Genomic DNA, 11,561 nt, shown 5'->3' with positions numbered 1-11,561 from the left:
TGTTTTTAGGGGTAACAAATATATCCATAATGGTTTGACACCCCTCCCTCTTCTACAAGGGAGGGGTCCCATACAAATGAAACACGAATTTCGCACAGCTCGAGAACCAATCAACCAAATACAACCAAATTTGGTATGTGAATGTTTTTAGAGGTAACAAATATATCCATAATGGTTTGACTCCCCTCCCTCTTCTGTAAGGGAGGGGTTCCATACAAATGAAACTCAAATTTCGCACAGCTCGAGAACCAATCAAGCAAATATAACCAAAATTGGTAAGTGAATGTTTTCAGGTGTAACAAACATGTCCATAATGTTTCGACACCCTTCCTTCTTCTGGCATATCTCCAAATACCATTTCTAAATTCAAGCTGGCGACTTCCGGTTTCCGAAAAACAGCGGCAAATGATCAAATACCACCCAACATAGGTATTTCCGGAATTGTTATGACGCACTGAAGCCACAAAAGGAATTGTTATGACGCACTGAAGCCACAAATCGGCCTCAGACAACATTTTGAATTGTAAGATGGCGACTTCCGGTGTCTGGAAAACAGCCGAAAATGACCAAATAACACCCAATATGGGTGTTTCTTAAACCAGAATGGCGCACAGGGGCCAGAAATTTTCTTCAAATGCCATTTTGAAATCCAAGATGGCGACTTACGGTTTCCGAAAAACAGTGGCAAATGATCAAATACCACCCAATATGGATATTTCCGGAATTGTTATGATGCACTGAAGCCACAAATCGACCTCAGACAACATTTTGAATTATAAGATAGCGACTTCCGGTGTCTGGAAATCAGCCGAAAATGACCAAATACCACCCAATATGAGTGTTTTTTTTTTAACCAGAATGACGCTCAGAGGCCAAAAACTGTTCCCTAATACCATTTTGAAATTCAAGATGGCGACTTCTGGTTTCTGAAAAACAGTGGCAAATGATCAAATACCACCCAATATGGATATTTCCGGAATTGTTATGATGCACTGAAGCCACAAATCGACCTCAGACAACATTTTGAATTATAAGATGGCGACTTCCGGTGTTTGGAAAACAGCCAAAAATGACAAAGACCACCAAATATGAGTGTTTCTTTAACCAGAATGACGCTCAGGGGTCAGAAATTGTCTCCAAATGCCATTTTGAAATCCAAGATGGCGACTTACAGTTTCTGAAAAATAGCCTGAAGTGACCAAATACCACCCAATATGTGTATCACCGGATCCAGAATGACGCTTACTTACTTTACTTTACTTTTATGGCGACAGATCATTAAGATCCTATGCCGAATTCAGAATACGTCTCCACAAAACTCGATCTTGGGCTGCTACTCTCCAGTCCCCCCTTACACCCGCTGCTCTGGCATCCTCGTCGACAGCACACATCCAGCGCGTGCGCGGTCTGCCTCGAAGTCGTCGGCCTCTTTCCGGTTCTCTACTAAATATTATCTCTGCCGGTCGCTCATCCGCCATCCGTGCTACATGGCCAGCCCATTGTAACCTGCCGTGTTTCATCAGCTTGACAATATAAGCGTGTTTGTATACTTCGTACAGCTCGTGATTCATGCGCCTGCGCCACACCCCGTTCTCTAGTTTGCCTCCGAGTATTGATCGCAGGACTCTACGCTCGAAGACCCCAAACGCTCGTCGATCGGCCTCCTTCCACGTCCACGATTCATGTCCGTAGAGCGCCACCGTGAGGATCAGAGTCCTATAGAGCGCAAATTTCGTACGGATCTGTAGGCTACGGGACCTAAGCTGGCTACGCAATCCGTAATAAGCCCTATTCGCCGCCGCAATCCGCCTCTTCACCTCGCGGCTCATCTCGTTGTCACATGTCACGAGAGTACCAAGATAAATAAATTCGTCGACCACTTCGAAAGTATCCCCATCCATCTCCACCGCAGCACCAACACCCGTAGAACTACCACGTTCTCTGCCCGCCACCATGTACTTCGTTTTGGCAGTGTTTATGGTGAGTCCAATTCTCGCAGCTTCCCTTTTGAGAGCCGTAAAGGCCTCCTCAACTGCTCTACGGTTAACACCAATTATATCAATGTCGTCCGCAAAGCCCAGAAGCATGTGAGACTTAGTGATGATGGTGCCGCTCCTCTGCACACCTGCCCTTCGTATCGCACCTTCCAAAGCTATGTTGAACAGCAAGTTCGAGAGCCCTTCCCCTTGCTTCAAACCATCTAACGTCACAAACGCGTCCGAAAGTTCGCCCGCTGTCCTGACGCATGATGTGAAACCGTCGAGCGTCGCACGTATCAGTTTAATCAGTTTAGTTGGGAAACCATGTTCTAGCATTATTTGCCACAGCTCGTTGCGTTTCACTGTATCGTACGCCGCTCGAAAGTCTATAAACAGATGATGTGTCTGCAGGTTGTGTTCTCGAAACTTGTCGAGGATCTGTCTCAAGGTGAACATCTGGTCCGTTGTAGATCGCCCCACTCGAAAACCACATTGGTATTCGCCAAAAAAGGCTTCCTGCAACGGCCTCAGTCGCTGGAACAGGATATGGGAGCGGAATTGAGGAGGGTTATGCCTCGATAATTACTACACTCGAGTCTATGTCCCTTCTTGTAGATAGGGCATATGAGTCCTTCCAACCAGTCCGTAAGTAGTTGTTCCTCAGACCATACCCTTAGGATAATCTGGTGAATTGCACTACACAGCCGCTCGCTCCCAACTTTGAAAAGTGCGGCCGGTAAGCCGTCCTTCCCAGCGGCTTTGTTGTTTTTTAGCTCTTTGCAAGCATTCTTCACCTCGTCCAAAGCTGGTGGGTCCACAGCTTGTCCGTCCTCCCCAATTTCTATCCTGTTCCCCTCGACGACTCTCCTCCCTTTCTTGCCGTTCAACACCACTTCGAAATGTTGCTTCCAACGCCTGGCCACCTGCGATTTATCGGTAATCAGGTTCCCCTCCCTGTCATTGCACATGGCAGGTACTGGCACGGTCCAGTTCGTGATTCCGTTGATCGTTCTATAGAAGCTCCTCGTGTCGTGCCGGGTGAAGCAATTCTCCGCCTCCGCGTGGACGCGATCGTAGTGCTCACGTTTCTTACGGCGATGAAGCCTCTTTTCGGCAGCTCTTGCCTCCCGGTATTTCTCCCGCATCTGACGCGTTACACGATTAGCTGCTACTAACGTGTTGGCGTAGGCTCGATTCTTCTCCTCCGTCACCTCTAGGCACTCAGCATCGAACCACCCACTACGCGTGGTTCCCGTTGTCATGCCTATCACCTCTCGCGCTGTTTCGCTGACCGCATCATGGATGTGCTTCCACTGCTCGTTCAGGTCCACTCCAGCTGGTCCACCGATCCGTCTATCAACTTTCCGAGTATACTCTGCAGCAACTCCTTCCGCTGATAACCTCTGGATGTCCAGATGTATCTTCCTCGCCGATCTCGATTTAAATACATTGGACAACCGGGCGCGAATCTTGCCTACCACGAGATAGTGATCCTAGTCGATGTTTGGCCCTCGAAAGGACCGCACATCTATGACGTCTGAGAGGTGCCGGCCGTCGATCAGCATGTGGTCGATCTGGGAGCAGGTCTCTCCGTTGGGGTGTCTCCAGGTGTGCTTCCGAATATTCAGACGTGCAAAATGGGTGCTACAGAGGGCCATTCCCCTGGCCGCGGCGAAGTTCACTAGCTTCAAGCCGTTGTCGTTGGTGGTAGAGTGAAGGCTTTCCCTACCAATAACGGGACGAAAGAACTCCTCTCGTCCGACTTGTGCATTCGTATCTCCGATGACGATCTTTATATCGTGTTGTGGGCACTCTCCATACGTTTTCTCGAGGAGCTCATAGAACTCCTCCTTTACGTCATCGGTTTTATCGTTTGTCGGCGCGTACACGTTGATAAGGCTGTAATTGAAGAATCTGCCCTTGATCCTCAATACGCATAGACGGCCATTAATAGGCCTCCACCTAATAACACGCTTCTTTTGGTTTCCAAGTAGTACGAAATCGACGCCCCGTTCCGCTCTATCGCCGCCACTGTAGTAGATGTGATACTTGAAAGAAGTGCCCGCGGTCGGATCGACCGCCCGGAATTCACGTTCCCCGGTTTTGGGCCAACGCACCTCTTGTATGGCTGCTACCTCCACTTTTGCCTTCCGTAGCTCTCTGGCCAAGATGCCCACGCGTGCCGGTTCGAGCAGAGTCCTAACATTCCAAGTACCAAGTTTCCAATCGTTGTCCTTTTTCGTTTGCCTAGGTCTATACCGATTGTTCCGAATCGTATCATTCTCTGGATTGTTCGTAGTATGTTTATTTTCAACATGCTGCCTTACTAGGGCTGCGATGCCTAGTCTCGCGACGGGGCTGCCGTCTTGGGTGTAGCTGGCGAGACACCGCATTTCATAGTTCAGCCGTCCGCTCCGGATCAGTCGCTGTTTGAGCCGCCCCTGACCTGGGGAACAGACGCTCAGGCAAGCTGCTCTCCAAGGAGAACAACTCCCCCTTCCCTGTCAGCATACGACCAAGTTCCCACCGGTTCACCGATCTTCCCTTGGTTGCTCGTATCTCAGTCGGTACCACGTGGAGGTAGGGATAGGAGTTGCTGGGCATTATGCTATGGACCACACTGGGGTCTATTTTATGCCAACTAGTACGGGTGTACTGCTGGTACGCAATGCCCAGCCGTTTACCATCCAGAATGACGCAAGGAGCTAAAAATTGTCCTCAGACACCAAAAAATGGCAACTTCTGGGAACCAGCTGAAAATAACCGAATACTACTACATATGGATATTTCCGTAATCGGAATGATGTATAGAAGCCAAGCACCATTTTGAATTTGAAGATGACCACTTTCAGTTTCTAAAAAACAACGAAAATAACTGAAATGCATTCAATATATTTCCGGAATAGAGGTGATGTACAAAAGCCAAAAGTCGAGGATGTTGTCATTCCGATAAAACCAATCATTTCAAATGATATAAACAAATCGCAAGGAATCAATGAATTTAAAATGTTTAAAATTATTAAATTGAACACTAAAATAGGCGAGATGAAGTTTGCCGGGTCAGCTAGTTTTTAATAAAACAACGAAAGTCTATTATCTCAAAGATTACATGACTTGACTTGACAAATAACAAACTCCATATATTTCAAAAGTTCACATCAATGGACAACGTAATTCTGATTCCCTAACAAAAAAAAAAAAAACAAACTTCATAACAATTTGATATGTGGCTCAAAAGTTATGGAAAGAGAAGAAATTCAAAGACTATTTAAAACCATACCTGCAATGATCGATATATTTGGCCTCAACATAATTTAAATGTGGTATCGTACTATTTGAACGTTTTAAATTCATTGATTCCTTGCGATGTGTTCAAAGTCTGCAAATGCACGACGAATCGGCCATAGGATATGATCAAAGTCAAATAACAAATCGTACAAATCGTAACAAATCAAAATAACAACATCCTCGACTTTTGGCTTCTGTACATCACTTTAACTCTGAATATATTCATATAGGGTGGTAATCGGTCATTTTCAGCAGATTTTCTGGCATCAATCTGACAGCGGAAATACCCATATTGGGAGGTATTTAGTTATTTTGGTGTCCAGGGTCAATGTTTGGTTTCTATGCATCATCTTGATTACGGAAATATCCATATTGAGTATTATTCGGTCATTTTCGGCTGTTTCCTATAAGTTGCCATTAAGCAATTCAAAATGAGGTCAATTGTTAGCTCATTACATCATTCTGGTTCCAGAGATACTCATATTGGATGGTATTTGGTTATTTTAGCCTGTTTTTCACAAACCAGAAGTCGCCGTCTTGGATTTCAAGATGGTGTTTAAGAAAATTTCTGGCCTCTGAGCGTCATTCTGCTTGAGTGTTTTTAGAGGTAACAAATATGTCCATAATGGTTCGACGCCCTCCCTCTTTTGGAAGCACATGTTCCTGGGAAACACCCGAAAAAGATCGAATAACACCCAATAACGAAAGTCGCCATCTTAGAATTCAAAATGGTATCTATGGTCGATTTTAGCTCCTCTGTATCATTCTAGATCCGGATATTGTTATATTGGGTGTAAATCGGCCATTTTTGGCTGCCAAATTTGGTTCCATTTAGTTGGTTAGCTCTCGAGATGTGCAGAAATTTGTGTTTCATTTGTATGGAACCCCTCCCTTCCAGGAAAGGGAGGGGTGTCGAACCATTATGGACATATTTGTTACCTCAAAAAACATTCGCATGCTAAATTTGGTTCCCTTTATTCAGTTAGTTCTCGAGATGTGCAGAAATTTGTGTTTAATTTGTATGGCATCCCTCCCTTCCAAAAGAAGGAGGGGTGTCAAACCATTATGAACATTTTTTTTACCACTTAAAACAATTACTTGCAAAATTTGGTTCCATTTAGTTTTTTAGTTCTCGAGATGTGCAGAAATTTGTGTTTTATTTGTATGGAACCCCTTCTTTCCAGAAAAGGGAGGGGCGTTCAACTATTATGGACAAATTTGTTACCTCTTAAAACATCCACATGCCAAATTCGGTTTAATTTACTTGGTTTGTTTTTGAGTTGTGCAGAAATTTATGTTTCATTTGTATGGGACCCCTCCCTTTCAGAAGAGGGAGGGGTCTCAAACTATCATAGGAACCTTTATCGGCACCAAAAACCCCTACACACAAATTTTCACGTCGATCGGTTCGGCAGTTTTCGAGCCTATATGGATCAAAAAGACAGACAGACAGACAGACAGACAGACCGAACTGAATTCTTATATGTATAGATTGCAACATCAATATTTTAGAACCTAAAGAGTGAAAATACATTTATTGGATTGAAGCGTTCATGTGTATCTATTTTTACAAATAAAAGTTTGAATGAGAAAGGCTGAGTCTGACCGCTAGGTGGAATAATTTAGGTTTTTAATAATAAAATTTGCAAAAAAATGTCATCGGGGGGGGGGGGGGTTGTTATATAGCTACGTAATTATGTATGGGGGGGTCTGACTTTGTGACGAAATGCTACCAAGGGGGGTGGGGAGGAGGTGGCTCTCAAAAAAAAAAAACCAAAAAAAACTATGTCATTAATGAATGTTCCCTAAGATATCGACTGACAGCTAAGCAATAATGTAAATAAAACGACGAGGGGTCGTCCAAATGCAGTTTCGTGTGCAGCGTGATAATGAGTGTTAAAGTAATGTAGCAGCTAAATTGTCGGACCCTGTAATAATATTGCGTAAACGTAATGTTAAAAAAAAATGAATAAAATAGTAGCTATGATTTACTTATAAGGGTAGATTCATCAAAGGTTTATTGTAACGAAACGCAAATCAACATACGTTGATTTGAACACGCATACATACACATACACACGCACACAGACAGACGTTGAGAGATACATTCACTCGAACATTAAAACTGATATTTAACTTTATCTTTCGACGATTTATAATTTATTTTTATGTAAAACGTTTACTGTGTTAGTACGTTTCAATACGTAACTTTCGAAACACAAATTAAATCTTCATGAATTTCATTAGTTTCGGGTTTAAGAGACAGCTCGTCTTTCAAAACAAATTTTGTTCAAATCGATCACGTAATAGAGTTTTGTGATTTTCACATTTTGATACACAATTTTAACAAAATTTAATCGTGACCTATTGGGTAATTATCACAAAAGCTCACATTAGTGAACAACGTAAATCTATTTTCCTAACAAAAAAAAGGTAACTAGCCATTTGATGCTCAGAATATAATAATCGGCCAGCCTTCTCTGAACAAAGTGTGTTAGGTGAGCGCACACATACACTCACATACATACATACATACAGAAAATGCTCAGCTCGTCTAAGTGGGTCGAGTAATATATGACAGTCGGCTGTTGTGAATGGTTTGTTTTCTGTTAGTATCTAAAAAAGTCTCACATAAATATTAAAAGGACATTAAAAAATGGATTTTTTAGGGCATTAACAATCAAAAGCTTCCCTTGTGAACTCTTAGCAGTATACCAATTTTTAAGAAAAGTGGAGATTTGAGAATAGCAACCAGTTTGCTTCTAAAAATGAAACTCAAGAAAAAGTACACCATGTACGCATATTGTATGCTCGATAAACATGAGAAATATCGATTCCGAGCATCGTGACTACTTGTGTGGCTTAACTGAATAAATTTATTTCTCAATCATTTAACATCATAGAAAAAAATTCAACATTCCAAATTCAACTCTTTTTCAATCACTCAACATCATCGTAATAGCAAATTGTTGTTTATGTTTTTGACACATTGCATAAAATACATTAAGTTAACTGAATATCCAAAAAAGTCTAGTTAATATAAACTGAACGAAATTTCTTTGTTTAAATAGATCAGACAGCTTTAAACAGTAAATCATCAAACTGCAGTAGCATCGTACAAGCCACCAACTGCCGTAAACACGTTTTTCGCGTTGAAACCTCTTTCAAAGCGTGTTTCAGTTGTTTCGTCTCATGTGCAATTGGTATAGATTAAACTTTCTATCAGAAAGCGCACATCGATTCTGCTGCCATAAGCCAGAACATAAAACACATGATATTGTAATTCGGTAGCAAGAAACAATTGCTGTGTAGTATTGCCATATTTCTACACCCCGCGACAGCTCGCAGCTCCCTTGTCCCGTTCCATTGAAGCCTGTGGGCCAGCTTATGTTGCTGATTTCAACCAAAAAGCATAGACTAAAGCGCAGTAAACGGTCCACGATAGTCTTTTCCAACTCGTCGTCGTGCCACTGATGCTCTCGAGTCGACACTGTTCATACCCTATTTGCGACATTCACGCGACAGTTTATTATTGTTGTTTTGAATTCCACGAGTTGGCAGTTCTTGGTGGTCAAGCACTGCCTGAGAAGAGCTTTACTGCTTACCGCTTCCTGCTTACCCGCATCCACAACCGAAGAGAAATGGTAGCAGTTTCGGTGGTGTTCTGTTGTTCTGGATGGTCACGCAGTATCGATCCCGGACTGGTAAGAACAATATCGAGGAAACAAAAACCAGTAGCACATTTATAATAGTCAGAGACCTTTCCAAATATGAATAAACGCTCGGGTTCAACGTAAACGGGACGCAGGGTCAATGCAGATCATGGCCAAAATGAGGCAAAGAGGTGCCTTCAGGTACATGAAAAGATCGTGTGCTGTGCCGGGTCTGGCACGATTAAACCATATTCGTGAAATGCGCCGGGGAAGCAAAACAATAATCACAATGTGTAATTTAATTACGATCAGATTCAACTGCTTAGGCACGTTTGTAGGACTGCTTGCAGTTTCAACACATTTAATGCGAGTATCGTCAATCGAGCGAAAGATGATCGATTAATGATATAATTCAAATGAGAATCAAATGGTTATGTGATTTTAATCATGCTTTGCTTATCAATGTTTGGTACTTATTTTCGAAATTAGATGATTTATTGAAAACTTTTCTTCTCGATGATCGAATTTTCGAAAAATTTAACAAAATGCTTTAGTGTGGCTGGTAGTTTTTCTTGCAGTACGACTTCAAGAACATAAGAATGTTTAGATTCTCTTCAGTTAAAGATGACTGCTTTTAACTCCTTCTTTTCGTCGCGCGCTGATGAAATGGTGAATGAATTGAGTAGGTAGGTACGTTGATTGAAACATTGTTCAACTAATGCGCAAATCGCTTTTTTTACATCGTTGTAGCTCGGATATTTTTCTTTCGGTTATAGGTGATGCAGCAAAGTAACATTATTGTGTGCAATTCCACAATAAACAGGTAATTATTTTAATTGACCATTTTTGATCTGGCTGAACTTTGAACAGATGTTCTTATGGGCTATAGATGTTGTTTTGTGCTATTGCTTTTGTAAAAAGGGTATTGATGATTACAAATATTTTTAGAGCCAGAATGGTTTGTTTTATCAGTGTGACGTCTTCAGCAAAGTTGCAGATAATAATTTAGTCTTTCTGAAAAAAAATCAATAAGCGAAAATTGTATTTTCAATGATATCGAGAAGCTCATATTATTTATTTTGAAGAAACTTCAAAAGATAAGTTATCAATAATTTCAAAATACATGAGACGAGAAAATTTTCTACTTTAGTTAAGATAGACAGACAAACATTTTTTTAAAATATGTACACTATAGATTTCACTTTCACTCTCACGCTCACTTCACTTTTTTAGACCTATTCCTGATTCCACCTCAAGTGAGGTGACAAAAATCACCTCCGTGGAGTGAGATTGACAGTGAAGTGAAATTGAGAATAGGACAAGTGAAATGAGATTGTTTCCCAGCTCAAAAATCTCTAAGTTCCAGAAAGTCGTTTTTTCTGTTTTTTCAGATAACATTAGATCTTATCAAAATACAATATCGCACGCAAGCCTGGGGGGCTTATGCGGTCTCGATCAACTAGATTAGTTGAGAGAATTCGTTATCGATATTGTTTTTGGCACATTTTGCATGTGTAGGATAAGTACCGTGCCCAGTGCTGAGTCGAAAAAATTTCCTGCTCGAAAAGATCATCGACCTGATCGGGAATCGAACCCGATATCACAACCGTGTGGGAGAGCTAGCCGACCGACATCGCTAACCACAAAACCACGGGGACCACACAGAACCACGGGGACCACTAGATCTTAACGTGTTCTGCATTTCTAAAACATTCGGCATAAAAAAAAATGTTTTTTTCGGTATCAAAAATTTCCTGAACTGCAAACTAGATTTTTTTCATCGGGCAAAAAAATGAAAATTTGACCGCTTTAAGGCACGGATCAAATTCTGATTCGTTTCGTTACTGAAGAATAAATCCAATATTTACCATTAGAACACAAATCAATCAACTTTAAGACTTATGGCATCTTCGTGGAATCATTTCACCGTTCAAAATGGTCGTAAAATAATTCCACGCGAATCGTCGCTTTTTCCGTTCTCACTTCACTGATATGACACTCATAATAACCCAGATTCCGCGGCAGATGTCACTTTGCGACGTTTTTCTCACTTACGTGAGTCCCGTAATAGGACTTTATTCACTTCACTCTGATTTCACCGTGAAGTGACTCCCGTAATAAGCACCACCACTTCACTCCGGTTTCACGGATAACCGAGTTCTCTAGATAATCTAGCCGATTTTTTATGTATATTTTTTTATTTTTTCTCATCGAAAACAATCAGTTTGTTGATAAAAAGAATGTAGTTTTTGGTAAATATGCCGATATCTATGCATATAAAAATGGAGTTTAGTCTGTATGTCTATCTATCTGTGTCTGTTCGATCCATATATACTTGGGAATGACTGAGCCGATCGGCATAAAAATGTAACGGTTTTTGGGGCCGGGAAAGGTTCTCATGATAGTTTGAGCCCCTTCCTACTCTGGAAGGAAGGGCTCCTATACAAATGAAACACAAATTTCTGAAAACCCGAGAATTAGTTCAAATCCAACCAAATTCGGCGTGTACATGTTTAAAGGAGCAATAAATATTTCTATGGCAGTATTAGACCCTGCTCTTGAAGTGAGGGCTCCCATACAAACGAAACACAAATATCTGTGTAACTCGAGAACTAATCAAGCAAATGGAACCAAAATTAGC

The sequence above is a fragment of the Wyeomyia smithii genome, chromosome 2, assembly GCF_029784165.1.
Source record: "Wyeomyia smithii strain HCP4-BCI-WySm-NY-G18 chromosome 2, ASM2978416v1, whole genome shotgun sequence".
In the NCBI taxonomy this organism is placed as follows: domain Eukaryota; kingdom Metazoa; phylum Arthropoda; class Insecta; order Diptera; family Culicidae; genus Wyeomyia; species Wyeomyia smithii.
The sequence above is the reverse complement of the archived record's forward strand: the minus strand, read 5'-3'. Positions refer to the sequence as shown.